The 14,640-nt window shown below is 41.8% G+C and overlaps 1 long non-coding RNA gene across 1 annotated transcript; it reads left to right on the top strand.

The window, feature by feature from the left end:
• Positions 1 to 1,344: 1,344 nt before the first annotated feature.
• Positions 1,345 to 3,155, top strand: LOC146403885 (uncharacterized). The gene is made up of 2 exons (XR_014843808.1): positions 1,345 to 1,446; positions 1,935 to 3,155. It is a non-coding gene; the product is annotated as an uncharacterized LOC146403885 (long non-coding RNA).
• The last annotated feature ends 11,485 nt before the right edge of the window (positions 3,156 to 14,640 follow it).

Below are 14,640 nucleotides of genomic sequence, written 5' to 3'. Positions count from 1 at the left end.
AAAGCTGAGGGTGAACATGGGTGGTAGCCGGGAAATGATGGGCTTTATCTATAAGAGAGAGTAGATGAAGAAAACAACTCAGCAGTAAAATCCACACTCCTAACCAGGGCACTCTGCCCACTCCGTCTGTTTTCAAACAAATCACCTGCCAGACTTCCCGCTCAACCTGTCTTGGGCACGCTGATCTGCTTGCTGTTTTCCCAACATATCCAACTTGGATCTGCCACAGGACCTTTGCACTTTCTATTCTCCCTGAAACACTCTTCCATGGGACCTTCATGGAGTAAATTTCCCAACTCTAAAGAGGCACCTTCTCCAATTACTGCTTTCCTCCGAGGCTATCCTCTGAATATGATAAGTTTACTCAAAGTGGCTCCATTACCACCATCCTCTGACTTTTTTTTTTGCTTTTTAGGGCCGCACTGGTGGCATATGGAGGTTCCCAGGCTAGGGATCGAATCAGAGCTGCAGCCACTGGCCTACCCCACAGCCACAGAAATCACAGAAATGCCAGATCCGAGCCTCATCTGTGACCTACACTACAGCTCACAGCAGTGCTGGATCCCTGACCCACTGATCGAGGCTGGGGATCAAACCCACATCCTTAGGGATACTAGTCGGGTTTGTTTCCCCTGTGCCAAGACAGGCACTCCCATCCTCTGATCCTTACTCAGTTATCTTTTTAGCACTTATCACTGCTGTAATTATGCTCTGTGTTATATTTGTCGCTGGATAATTATCTGACTACTTCAATGAAGTGTAGGCTCCTCATGGGAAATGTCTGTTTTGTTCTGTTTTATCCTCAGCACCCAGAATACTTCGTGGTATGTAATAAGCACTATGTCCTACTTATTGAATGCAAAGTGCTGTGTGCAGGGTAACTAGTCTTTCTGTCTCAGTCTGGCATTTGCGCTCACATGTCTCTGCCTGCGGCTCCAGACTCCTTGTGTTTGAGATTTGGTTTTTGTCTTTATAGGAAGTGTGTGCAGGCTTGTGAGGTAAGGAAGGTTTCTTGTCAAGATTTCAAGGCAATGACCCTAAGATGCTGATAAGCAGAGTAAGCTTGATGGATGGGGCCAGCGTTCAGATCTGGATCTTACCACTCGAATTTCCCTCATTTTAACAATGACATTGACAATCTATGTAGGCAAAGTCTCTCCCTAGGCCTAGAGCCATGGGCTCACTTTTAAATAGCAAAGGGAAGTTGAATAGAATAGGATGGGTGATACAGCCATATTTTCATGGGCAGCCTTTCTTCTGCTTTGATGCTAGGTTTTCTGGCTTAGGGTCCACATTAAATTTCACTGAAGCCTCTCTGAGTTTTTCCCTGTGTCCAAATGGGAGACCTGGAGGGAGAAGCTGGAGCCAGCACTTGGGTGAAAGCTAAGGGCTCCGGATGGCTCATACACATGAGCAAGTGTCAAGGCTGCATTGGACTGTCAGCAGGTACGTGGTCTAAGGGGAGGGCCCCTTCCAGTCTTAAAAGTCCCGCCAGCCTTAAGTCCAAAGACCAATGGTCAGCCAGGCTCAAAGGATTAGAAATAGCAGCAAGGGGCCTATAACCTGGGGAAACTGAACAGGTAGAAAGACCAGAATGAAATAAAAAGCCAAGAACCCAGAGGGATGGTTTATGAAGTACCTTGGATTTCAGCTTGTCTGATAAGGCCAGGCTTTTAAAATTTGAACTGGCAATAGCTTAACGCACGTAAGCCTATAATTAGGTAATTAAAAGTTATATAATATTCTGTGTTTATGAACCTTAAATCATAAGCTTGCTGTGATTGGAGAATTTAATAAGTCATTGCATCTAAGCTCTTATTTCTATATTCAGACAGAGTTGGTTAGATCTGTGGTTTCTAACCTAGAATAAAGCATCTAGTTGTTTCAAAAAATGAGGAAAAGACCCTTCCCATTTTTGCCATTTTTCTTTACAGCGACAAAAGATTCTGACGTTCCAGCACCTTCGGTGATCAATGAAAAAAATCACAGGAAAATTACCATTCACTTGGTAATGTACATTTTAAAGGTGCTTTTCATTTCATAATTTATACTTTTTTTTTGGTAGTGAATGTATTTAAGTGGTTACCTTAATGTGTTCTCTGAATACAGAGAATTGTCGGTGAAAGTAGTAAGAAGTGTAAATGTACAAATTAGGTGTTTATTAGACATAATAGATAAAACAAAATGCAAGTTTTTGTTAGGTAGTGATGAATGGACAAAGGAACAAAATGTAAAGAAGGAAAAATAGTGCAACTTGCGTTTTCAGGAAAATGGAGTAGACATATTTTTCCCAGTTCTTTCTCTAACACAACTAGAACCCCTGGACATTATATATGAATATCTCCTACCACATGCTGGGCAGGAATAAGACACAGCAAAATGTGGGAGAGCCAGGCCCTTGTCAAATACAGAGACCCACTTCTGGAAGGACACGTGGCCAGAATATTTCAAAGTCTGTTGAAGGAACACAGCTTTTGAAATTCTAGCTCTTCATTGTTTGGACAGTATTTCGAGATAAAGAAATTTGGTTAAAAAGACTCCATCCTTAAAGTCTGAACTCTGAGTAATTATAAATTGAGAAGCAAAAAATGTACCTGAAATTAGTAGCAGAGATAGATCATGATTAGAATTAACATTTTTTGAACACTGCACTATTGTGAGGTAGGTGCTGTCACTGTGGCTTGTCCACAGCCACACCGCCCTGAACATACCCAATCTCCACTATTACGATTGTTGTTCTACAGATTAAACTTCTTGCCCTTGGTGGGAGGGCTGGGAAATGGGATTGCAGGGTTTGGACTTTGGTCTGCCTTGTTCCTCAAAGCTGATAGCTACTGTTGCAAACTTTCTCCTGAAGAACAATGTGGAAGTGAATGGTCAGAGACCTGGAAGCATTCAGAACTGGAGTTCCCAGAATTCTAGTGCATAAATCAACATTCTTCATTGTATTAGAAAGAAAAATAAGAGGAAACCAATGCAATCTAGAGTTGCCAGTACTTACTGGGTCAAGAAAAGGCTTTTTTTTGTTTGTTTGTTTTGTTTTGTTTAAAACTACCATCCATTTTCACCATTATTTCATTAAAGAAAGGATATTTTAACATCAGAATGTATAAGAGGGATATGATTTTAGAATAAAAGAAAGTCCTTTATGAAAACTTTACTGCAGCAGGTTTTTTTTTTTTTTTTTTTCCTATTTTTAAAAATTGGGCTACAGGGGAGTTCCCATCGTGGCACAATGGTTAACAAATCCGACTAGGAACCATGAGGTTGTGGGTTCGATCCCTGGCCTTGCTCAGTGGGTTAAGGATCTGGCGTTGCCATGAGCTGTGGTGTAGGTTGCAGATGCGGCTCGGATCCCACATTGCTGTGGCTGTGGCGCAGGCTGGCAGTTACAGCTCTGATTAGACCCCTAGAGTGGGAACCTCCATATGCCGCAGGAGCGGCGCTAGAAAAGGCAAAAAGACAAAAAAAAAAAAAAAAAATTTGGCTACAGATCAGTGAGGATAATGTCACAGACCAGTGCTGGTCTACAGACTGGCATCTGGAAAATGCTGGTTCAAGGACCATAGAGCAGTTCACAATGAAAGATGTAAAGAGTCTGGGTAAGACAAGGACAGAAACGATTCAGCAGCTTCATCTGGTTAAGCATCTGTCCTGTTTAGAATCAGAGAAGTGAAAAATCTCTTGAGGATTGTAGGATCTCTGGATGTGATCCCTGGAAGCATGTCTCTGGCCACTGAAAATGCTTTGGGAATCAGACACACAAGAAGTGTGTTGCCATATTCCTCTTAATGGATTTAATTCATACCTGGATACTCCAATCCTTTCAGATCGAATCCATCTCGTTCTCAGTTTTCACAACCCCTAATTTGTGCTCATTTTCTTGTTTCACGCTGCGCATCAGACTTCAACGGCCAGATCTTTCCATCTAGGACCTTGTCTCCTCTCTACCTAATTCAGATTTTCCTACAGGCTCAAACATTACAGGTTACTTTGTGCAAACCTTCCGTCTGGGCTGAACCACTCTGGGACTCCTTATCTCAAGGCCACTCCTTTGGAAGGCAGTTTTTCCACACCTTTTACTTCAGTTCACAAGAAGGAACTAGATGATAATTGTATAATTTGTATCTTACACAAATATAGCAAAGCCTATGCAATTGAGTGCTTATAATAAAATTAGGTGCAGAGCAGCCTCTGGGATTAATTTTGTAGAACATTTGGCTACCTGTAGGCTTATCCATGTGTCAAAGAACAAATAAAGGATATATTTTCAAAAGCAAAAATTGAGTAAAATAAGATTATATGCAGAGGACACCTGCTGTTTTAACTTGCAAAGCATTCCTTGCTTTTGATAGCAGCACTCCAGCTTTACTTGGAAGGATAATCCACACCCCCTTGAAATTATTCTTGGAGTAACTGTCAAACAAGATGCCACAGTTTTGCAATCCTACCCCCCACCCCCCATGCCCAGGGCTTGGCACAAAACCCATGCAATCAGACTCTAGAATCAGAATTCAAAATTTGAATTTCTAACCCAGTAGCAGAGGGTGGGAAAATCATCAGAGCTGAATCATTCCAATCTTGGCTCTTCGAGGAAACTGTTTCTAATTCATGAAATGTGGGTTCCCAGAGCTGCCCTGCTTCCTATTTTTCTTCATTTGGGCTTTCTTTCTGTTCTCTGCTGTTTTACAGCCTTTCAATTATTCTATCTCCTCCTCAGCCCACCCCCTTTTTATATTTACATTAATCGGAATCTATTTCTGGGCTTATAATCAAATATTCTAGCGGATACACTTTGCTTACTCCTCATAATATCCATAAAAGAAAGCTGCTAAGGCGCACTAAGGCCTTACCATACCACCGATGTGCTAAGTGCTTAGTACGCATCTTGATCTCCACAATGGCTTCAGGATGTGACATCAAGCACACTTGCCATTACACTGCTGAGCAAATTAAGGCTTGGAGAGATTAAACAGTTACCTAAGATCACAGCACCAGCAGGTAGAGGAGACAGGGTTTGAACCCACGATCTGTCTAACCTTCTTCAATGGAGACAAGTAAAGGGTATACTGTTCTGACTGTACAGAATGAGCACAGACCTTGCCAATCAAATGCATAAAGCCTGTAAGGAAATACAACCCTTTTCTATTAATAGACAGTATTCCAAATATTTGAACTCTCAAAGTTTTGAAACCCATACCGAGACAATAAAGTGCAGAGAATTCCTTTCAGGTTGTGTCTATATGTCCCATGTATAAAATATTCAAATAAGCACATTGCAATATTACATCATGAATAAAATATTCAAATAAACACATTACAATGTTTCCAAAAAAATAATTCAGACTCAAATCATCCTTTGACATGGACTCAAAATGATAAATATGCCCAATAGGAATTCCATACTGTGGTGATGTTTTACCTGCTGCAATGGTTGTACAACACAGTTTTACCAAAATAATAAAGTTGTGTTTAATGGGAACATATTGTATGTAGCTTCCACTGTGATGTATAAATTTAGATGAACTAAAATAGAATAAAACTGAAAATTCATTCTCTCAGTTGCACTGACCATATTTCATGTGCTCAGTGACCACACGAGAAATGCTTGCTAAATGGTCAAAGAAAAACTTCAGTGTTCTTTACATATTCTCACTGATGTCACACTGGGTACGAATGACCTAAATTTGAAGCATCAAGGAAGGAAAAGCTTCCTTGTGACCTAGCCTTCCAGGTATGAGAATTTATGTTGAAATAGACATTTTTTTGGTAATATATATCAAAATAATGATTTTACATATTTTTCGGTCATGACTCAACATGCAAAGGGTTTTAATTATAATTGACAGAGGTCTAGAAATTGACTTCAAGAACTGCAGGAAAAATGTTTTAAATGCTTGGTTGATACTGGCAAATGTAGAATGGCTTTTTGATTTTTGCAATACTCTTTAGAATTGGCTCTTAACATGAGCCTAGGTGACCTAAGAGGGAATTCGCTAAACTTGGACAGTTACAGTTTTGTCAATGTGGGTGGAAATAGGAAAGGATAATGATTCGGGGTGCTCATGGGTCTTATTGGAAAACATAAGTATGTTTCAAATAGTTTGAAAACCTGAATCTACTTTTTCAACTGCAAATTTCATGAAATCCAGATAGATAAAATATTTCGATGAAGTGTAGCATATGGATTGAGTCATGTTACATAGAACACTGTGGTATTGTGGGTTTTGTTTTTATTTTTTGACTTTTTAAGGGCCTACACCACAGCTCACAGCAATGCCGATTCCTTAACCCATTCAGCCAGGCCAGGGATCAAACTTGTATCCTCATGGATAATAGTCTGGTTCATTACTGCTGAGCCAAGACAGGAACTCCCACATTGTGGCTGATAATAAGAACTATATATTTAGTCTTCCTCTTTGGCACATAGCTCATCAAACCGTTCTAATTTCCTAAGTGATAAGAACTACAGGGCTATCTTTATTTCTAGCTCCTGAAAAAGCTCCTGTGTTCTGTGAGCTGCTCTAACAAATTAATCATGGATGTTGAAGATTTTATTCTAAATACCTAAAGTATAGTTATTAATAAACTTTATTCTGATTATATGATGAATGATAATAATTTGGACACAGTAGATTAATAATATGTATTATTAAAATTAATTTCCTTTGTTTCTACTTTCTATAATGTGGCTACTAGAAAATTTTAAATTACACGTGTGGCTTGAGTTATATCTCTACTGGACAAAGCTGCTCCAGAGTTAAAGAGATGGGAGGGGTTAGAATGAAGTTTTTAAAAATGTGCAGAGGAGGGAGTTCCCGTCGTGACTCAGTGGTTAACAAATCCGACCAGGAACCATGACGGTTGTGGGTTCGATCCCTGGCCTTGCTCAGTGGGTTAAGGATCCCGTGTTGCTGTGAGCTGTGGTGTAGATCGAAGATTCAGCTTGGATCCTGTGTTGCTGTGGCTGTGGTGTAGGCCGGCAGCTACAGCTCCTATTAGACTCCTAGCCTGGGAACCTCCATATGCCGTGGATGTGGTCCTAAAAAGACAAATAAGTAAATAAAAATGAAAATGTGCAGAGGAGTTCCTGAGGTGTCTCAGTGGGTTAAGAACCTAACTAGTCTTCATGAGGATGGAGGTTTGATCCCTGGCTTTGCTGTGGCTATGATGTAGGCTGGCAGCTGTAGCTCCAATTTGACCCCTAGTCTGGGAACTTCCATTTGCTGCCAGTAAAGCCTTAAAAAAAAATTAAAAAATTTTTAAAAATGCGCAGAGCAATAAAAACCTGTAAAACAGGGCAGAAAAAAAGGATGAAGACATAGGATGGAAGTCAGGAGAGAGGTAGGAGCAGAGGAAAGGATTTCAGAGAGAAAGTAGTTAAATATCAGATAGCAAGGAAAGGTTAATTAAGGTGTAATGGAGATGTACAGAATTCCCATCATGGCTCATCAGAAACAAATCTGACTAGCATCCACGAGGATGAGGGTTCGATCCCTGGCCTTGCTCAGTGGGTTAAGGATCTGGCGTTGCCATGAACTGTGGTGTAGGTCTCAGACGTGGCTTGGATCTGGCATTGCTGTGACTGTGGTGTAGGCTGGCAGCTACAGCTCCCATTCAAGCCCTAGCCTGGGAGCCTCCATATGCCGTGAGTGTGGCCCTTAAAAAAAAAAAAAAAAAAAAAAAAGATGTAATGGAGATTTAATATTATCAATTGCCTAAGGAGGACTCGCTTTTGCTAGATGGAGATATTCTGGTTCTAGTGGACGATACTTCCCAGGCTTAATCAGGTGGCTTGATTAGTGCTTGGGTGTAGGACTTGGAAAAAGCTGAATTACTATACCAAACAGAATGAGAAGAACTTGGTACCTTGGGGAGGGGGGCAGGAGACGCTTAGAAAAGGGGTGAAAGGGGGATATCAGAGGGGAAGGAAGTGGGAAGGGCCAGTGAGATGCCTTGATGCTCAGTGCCAAGTGGGACAGAAGAGCCATGAGCTCTGGGTTCTGAGCAAGGCAATTCTTTTTGACATTCATGTGACACTACATAAAGTTCAAGTCGACAAAATACCAATTAATAAGCCAATAGCCATAGTAACAGCCATTTACTAAAATAGAATTTATGAGAATTCTTTCTGCCATAGTCCAGTAAATAGAGCCACAAAGCACTCACCTGCTGAAGCCTCTAAGGCATGGGCAGGTGGCAGCAAAGGGAACTCCTTTCTTTCCACCTCTGCAGGTAATTCTCTTTGAAATTAAAAAGGGCTCTGTATCACTTTCCAGAAAGGAGGTGACTCCTTTAAAGGCAAATAATAAGGCATTTTTTCAGATTGTAAAAAGCACTCTGAAAATCACAACATGTTCAGAAGAGAATGCTCTATTATTCACCATCAGCCAGCTAGGGGAGGAGTCCAGTGTGCCAGGAAACTCTTTCTAGTGCCTGCTTTTTCTGGAACAAGTGTCTTCTTCCTCACCCCCCACAATCCACACCATTTTTTAAACATCTAAAATGAAAGGCTCATCAACATAAAGAAATCTCTGTAAAAACACAAAGGCCCTGATATTTTGATAGTAGCAATGGACACAGCTCAGGGAAGTAGGAAATGAGTGTGGAAAAATACATTTTTTTCTCTAACGGCAGCTTGATATCATCAGATCTCTTCCTACAACTTTAATTTTCTTAAGTTTACTAATCTCTGGTCATAATAATTTCCATAGTAATAGTAATACTTTTGTCATTAAAACTGCCATAATTTAAAGTAGTTTAGGCTTGGTTTTATTAGACATATATTTCTCCTCCATTCAAAGCATGACTTTCATATAGGCTGTATACATATATAAGTTGGGTGAATTGGGCTATTTATTACATATATGTTTATAATATGTATATATTAGATCTGCATGCTATACTATGAAATTTAAAGACCAACTCCTAACAATTGAATAGTAAATTAGAACTTGGCACTCCTGGAATTCCCGTCGTGGCGCAGTAGTTAACGAATCAGACTAGGAACCACGGGGTTGCGGGTTCGATCCCTGGCCTTGCTCAGTGGGTTGGGGATCCGGCGTTGCCGTGAGCTGTGGTGTGGATCGCAGACTTGGCTCGGATCCCATGTTGCTGTGGCTGTGGCGTAGGCTGGTGGCTACAGCTCCAATTCGACCCCTAGCCTGGGAACCTCCATATGCTGCACTTGGGAGCGGCCCTAGAAAAGACAAAAAAAAGAACTTGCATTCCTATAGTGCAGAAAAATTCAAAGTATTTAAACCATTTGATTTACTCTGTCTCATCATTTAAAAAAATGAATATAATTGTGAGGTTGTGTTATTGCATATTCTGGGTCTCCTTGGAGGTAGCCTCATTTTCTAATTTTATCTACCCAAGGCCAAGTTTTCTATCAGTGGGAAGTCTGCTGGTTTAAAGGAAAAGAATAGGGAATTAAAAGTGGCTATTAAAGTAGGGGTTTATTAATGACAGGAAAGTAACACCAATTCCAGGGCATGGCACGGCACTCCACTGGGTGTGTGCGCTGCTCAGGTTTGGCTTCCTTTTCACTGCGGTGAAGCAGCCCCTCTGCCCTGCAGACCACACCTGCACCTGCCACATCCCCAGTCCGCCAGGAGGCACAGCAGCTTCTCTTGGGGCATCATGCTCTTATCTTCCTTATCAAGGAAGAAAATATTCCCAAGATGGAGCTCCCTGGTGGCGCAGAGAGTTAAGGATCCAGCACTGTCACTGCAGTGGCTCTAAGCTCTGCTGTCACTCGGGTTCCATCCCTGGCCCAGGAACTTGAAAATCCCAAGAATAATCCTATTTCTCCTTCCCCCTCACCCCAGTGGGATTTCTCCTCAGGTCTCTTTGTTCAAAACAGGGTCACAGGCAAAGCCTGACCTGAAAGAGGGAACAGGACAGCGGGTTCCTGGAATGCCCGCCTCCAGAGCGGGAGGGAGGCTCAGGACCGGGAAGGAAGAAGGGTCCAAGGGAGGGAGGCTTTCTCCAGGCAGCCGCAGCCCTGGTGAGAGAAGAGGAGGCACAGCCGTCTCCCTTGTGAGTTGTGGCCTTGGTTGGGGGTTCTGAGGGGAGCCTCGGAGATGGAGAATGAGGCATGTCCTGTCAGGTCACTTTCTCGATTTCCAAGACAACTATTTCACAACCTCCTCCCGCTCAGACTTCAGACAGCCGCCCCCTCCATCATGCTCAGTCTGCGGCCTTGGCCCTCCGTCATTTGAGTTAAAAACGAGAGGCATTCCGAAGAGGACTTCTGGCACCTGCCATGGAAACTCCTATCCCTCCAGGACCCGGGCCCTTGGACCCCTGCATCCCCAGCTCCGCTGATGGACACTTTCTTTGGCTGACAGCCTCTCTCTTCCCTCCAATCCCGTAACCTGCACCGGGATCCCATCTTCTCTCATCTCCCCAAGGTCATGACTCGTGAAGATGATCTCTCCCGCCGGTACCGTCAGGAATCCGCTCGCGGATGGGGTAATATCACCACGGTCACCACTGCTGCAATCTCTCCCTTCCAGGTAAAACTACACTTTAAAAAAGGCGCTCTTGGCTCTTAATACCACTCTAGAAATCATACTTTTCTCGGTCTATTATTATAGTAAAACCACTTTGAAAGCATTAATGAGCTGCTGCTTCTTTACCTCTTCTTTTCTCTTCACCTCATTCCAATCAGGTGTTGATCCTTCTTTGTTTTTGTTTTGTTTTTTTTTTTTTTCCCCACATCTTCTGCATTTGGAAGTTTCTGGGCCAAAGATTGAATCTAAGCTGCACCTGCAACAGCTTCAGTAACACCATATCCTTTAACCCACGGCACTGGGCCAGGGATTGAACTCACACCTCCACAGCAACCCAAGCTGCTGTAGTCAGGTTCTCAACCCACTGCACCACAGTGGGAACTCCCAGATCATTCTTACTATTACTATTTACGTGGACAAATTGAATTACAAATCAGATATTTCTCGATATGCAGCTTTTGATGCAGCTGAACCATGTCTTTCTCTTGAAACAATCTCTTGGCCTTCCGGGCCCTGAATTTGTCTCATTTCCGTCCTACCCATTCACTGCTCCTGCTCGGCCTCTCTAGGAGAAAACAGGGTTTGCTTGTGTTTTTTTTTTTTTTTTTTATTTCTCCACTCAAACCCTGGGTTTTACCCTCAAACAATACCTGGACCTCCCCAGTTCTCTCTTGTACAGCCACCTGCCTCATTGACAGAGGCTCCAAAAGGCAACTCTTTCAAAGCAGAATTCTGGATTCTTCCCCTTAACCAGTTCCTTCCCCAGGCACCCCCATCTCAGGGAATGTCATCTTTGCTCCTCAGCTGCACAGGCCAGAAACTCCATTTGCATCCCTGGTTCTTCCCCTCCTCCGTGGCTAATCCAATATCAGCTTCTGTCCTCGTGGTTTTAAAAAATATATTCCAAGCTGTCTCTCCTCCCCCCCACATCCATTGCGACTGTCCACCCAAATGAAAGGGTACCATGAGGCAAGCTCAAAATTGTCAAAAGGTGAGTTCATTACAGACCAGCAGAGGAATTGCCCTTTGGGGCGTGAAAACTGTAGCAAGTGACAGGCGAGCCAGTTGAGGGTTTGGGGTAGGCTGTATTTATAGGCAGGGAATGAGAAGGCGGCAGGGGTCAGTTAGAGTCTATTAAAATCAAAACCAAACCAAACAGAGACCAGCTTTGAAAATTTCCCAGGCAGACAAAATCAGTCCAGTCATACAAACAAAGCTCAATTCAGCTTATTTTGCCAGAGCAACCCTACCTGGGCTATTTCTTGTTCGTGAGGCTGGAAACCAGCAGCAAAATTTCCCGACACTGATGTGAAAGAACCCCTGACCAACTCCCTAGGACTTGAGAAAATTCCAACATTACCAGTTGTGTCTAAATCAGGAATTTGGAGGAAATCAGGCTCTCAGTCTTTATGTTGTGTGAGCACATGAGAGTTTCCATTTGCAATCCTCCAGCTCTATTTTTTATTGAAATTCTTTTACAACACCTCTCCCTATCATCTTAGCTTTGATTGTGCGTTGGCCTCCGAGCTGGTCTCCCTTCTTCTGCTCTTGCTTGTTGATAATATAATGTCCATATGACTTTCGATTTAACTCATAATAAAAATCCAAAATGAAGAGTTCCCATGTGGCTCAGCGGGTTAAGAACCCAACTAATATCCTTGAGGAGGCAGATTCCATCCCTGGCCTCATTCAGTGGGTTAAGGATCCAGCATTGCCATGAGCTGTGGTGTAGGTCACAGATGTGACTCATATTCTGTGTTGCTGTGGCTGTGATGTAGGCCCTAGCCTTCGAACTTCCGTGTGCCTCAGATGTTGCCCTAAAACCAAAAAAAATAAAAGGGCCAAACCACTCCCCCAACCCTGTGCCAGATGTTTTGTAAAGAAGCCTGTGATGTCCTGCTGTCTACAACAACACTTCTCACAGCCTCTCTCACAGCAGTTTCTATATCCTTACTCTGCAGGTTTTTTCTTTGCTTTGCTTTTTTTTTTCTTTTTATGGCCGCACTCATAGCATATGGTTCCCAGGCTAGGGGTTGAATCGGAGCTACAGCTGCCGGCCTACACCAGAGCCACAGCAACGTGGGATCCAAACTGTGTTTGCAACCTACACCATAGCTCATGGCAATGCTGGATCCCTGATCCACTTAGCAAGGCCAGGGATTGAACAAACCTACATCCTCTTGGATACTAGTCAGGTTCTTAACCCACTGAGCCACAATGGGAACTCCTTGCTCCATTCTTTTTAATGCTTCTACAGCATGGAGAATAATCCACTAATCTACAAACCAATATCTCCATCGATTTTCCTGTCACGTGAAAACATGTGTATGTTCCATGCTGGGATGAATACATTGATTGCCACATAAAATAGCATGAGGTCCTGGTGCCCTAAGATCCTGTAACGCCCGAGGCACTGACAAAGCATGAAAAGATGTCTCAGTGACAGGGAAGAACAATGGTGTGACTGTTCCCATTGTAACCAGATAATAAAGCTGTGACTATCGATGCCGCTGCTTTGCAAATCTGTCTAACATCTATTCAAGTACACCGACAGTTATTGAATTATGAGGTTTCACGTTAGGGTTAATATGAATGTATAAGTCACAAGAAGAGAAAGTCATCCTTTTAATGAAATGATGGTGGAACACTTACCCACAGTAGGTTTGTGTCAGTGGCAGAGGATATAAAAATGAACAAAACACAGTCCCTTCTCCACAGGATCTCAGTTCAGGACAATGCCCCTTTGAGAGGAAGTGTGACAATTCACACAAAACATTTTGCTCTTTGTAAGATACTTGGCACCACTTTCATCAACAAAGTATCAATTCTCGGTCATCCTTAACTTTCCAGGGAATTAGTGAAGAAATAATTTATAAAATTCAGTTCTATCCACAAGGAATTGGTAGCAAAAGTAGTCATTGTATATCACACCATTTTAATTCTGCATCTTTAGAACACAATTATAATCATATTTCCACCTTGTTAGAACCTAAATTTCCATCTAAATTACAGAAAAATTAATTATATAAAATTAATATAATTGTAATAAATACTCTTACTCCCAAAGCTCAGATTTTTGAAACTGAAATGGAAACTTTATATATTCTTAAGAGGATATGCTTATCTAACTATAAATATTAACAAATGATTTCCTTCATGGATTTCCCACAAATGTCCTTGTAATATGTGAACTGCTGGGTAAGAAACGTGACCAACTGAATACCTTTTTTATTTTTAATCTTTTTTTTTTTTGGATCCACAGCAGATTTTCTGGTAAGAGTCATCATTCTAGATGATGGTATGTGAAATAGAGGTCAAAATCCACAAGTTTTATCCAGTTGTATAGAACCTGCTAGAAGGTTGCAACAGATCAGAAAAATGGGCTCTATCCGTAGCAAGTGGATTAAGAAAATGTCTTGACACTCCTCCAGTTAGAACAGAAGTTGTTATTGGAAAGCTATTTTAAATATTTCTATATTTACATGACGCAAGAATAGACCCAACTAGTTTTAGATTTTTAAATATTTTCAGACTGACAGTTTGTGTTCTATTTGAAACACAAAATTTTCTGAGGCCAATGCTTGCACTTGAAATAACTCAAATACTTGAGTTTAATGGCCATATTGGCTATGGGATTTTTTTTTTTTTTTTAGTGAAAATGCTCCCAGTAAATTCACAAATACCTAAGCCAGAGCTTTGGTTCCGATTATTCAGCCATGTTGCAACGAATTTCTAAAATGGAAAGGTGTAACCTATACACACCAGAAGGACAATGTGAATTTTGCCTTTAAGTGAGAATTTAGGGGGAAAAAAAAAGCGCGTAATATTTTTACCTTGCTGTCCCATGGGAGCAATTTTGGAAAAATGCTAAGTATAGCGTCTGGCTGGATTTAGGGCAGGAGGTGCTGTAAATCATAGCAGTGAGGGGCTAATTAGCTGAGTCATGGGCCACTGTGCTTAAGTTCTCCGCAGAAATACACGGAGTCCCGGGGGGTTATTACAGAGGGTGGGTCTTCAGGGTAGCGGAACAGCTCTGCTTTCTTCTATTTTAAACACTGCCATTCCACCTACAGTTTGGTGCCAAATTAAAAAAAAAACAAAAAAAAAAAACAAAAAAAAACAA

The sequence above is a fragment of the Sus scrofa genome, chromosome 4, assembly GCF_054392235.1.
Source record: "Sus scrofa isolate SSC_HxYL_T2T_F1_AM1 chromosome 4, Sscrofa_HxYL_maternal_Yorkshire_Landrace_v2.0, whole genome shotgun sequence".
In the NCBI taxonomy this organism is placed as follows: Eukaryota; Metazoa; Chordata; class Mammalia; order Artiodactyla; family Suidae; genus Sus; species Sus scrofa.
This window is presented reverse-complemented; position numbering and strand designations above follow the sequence as displayed.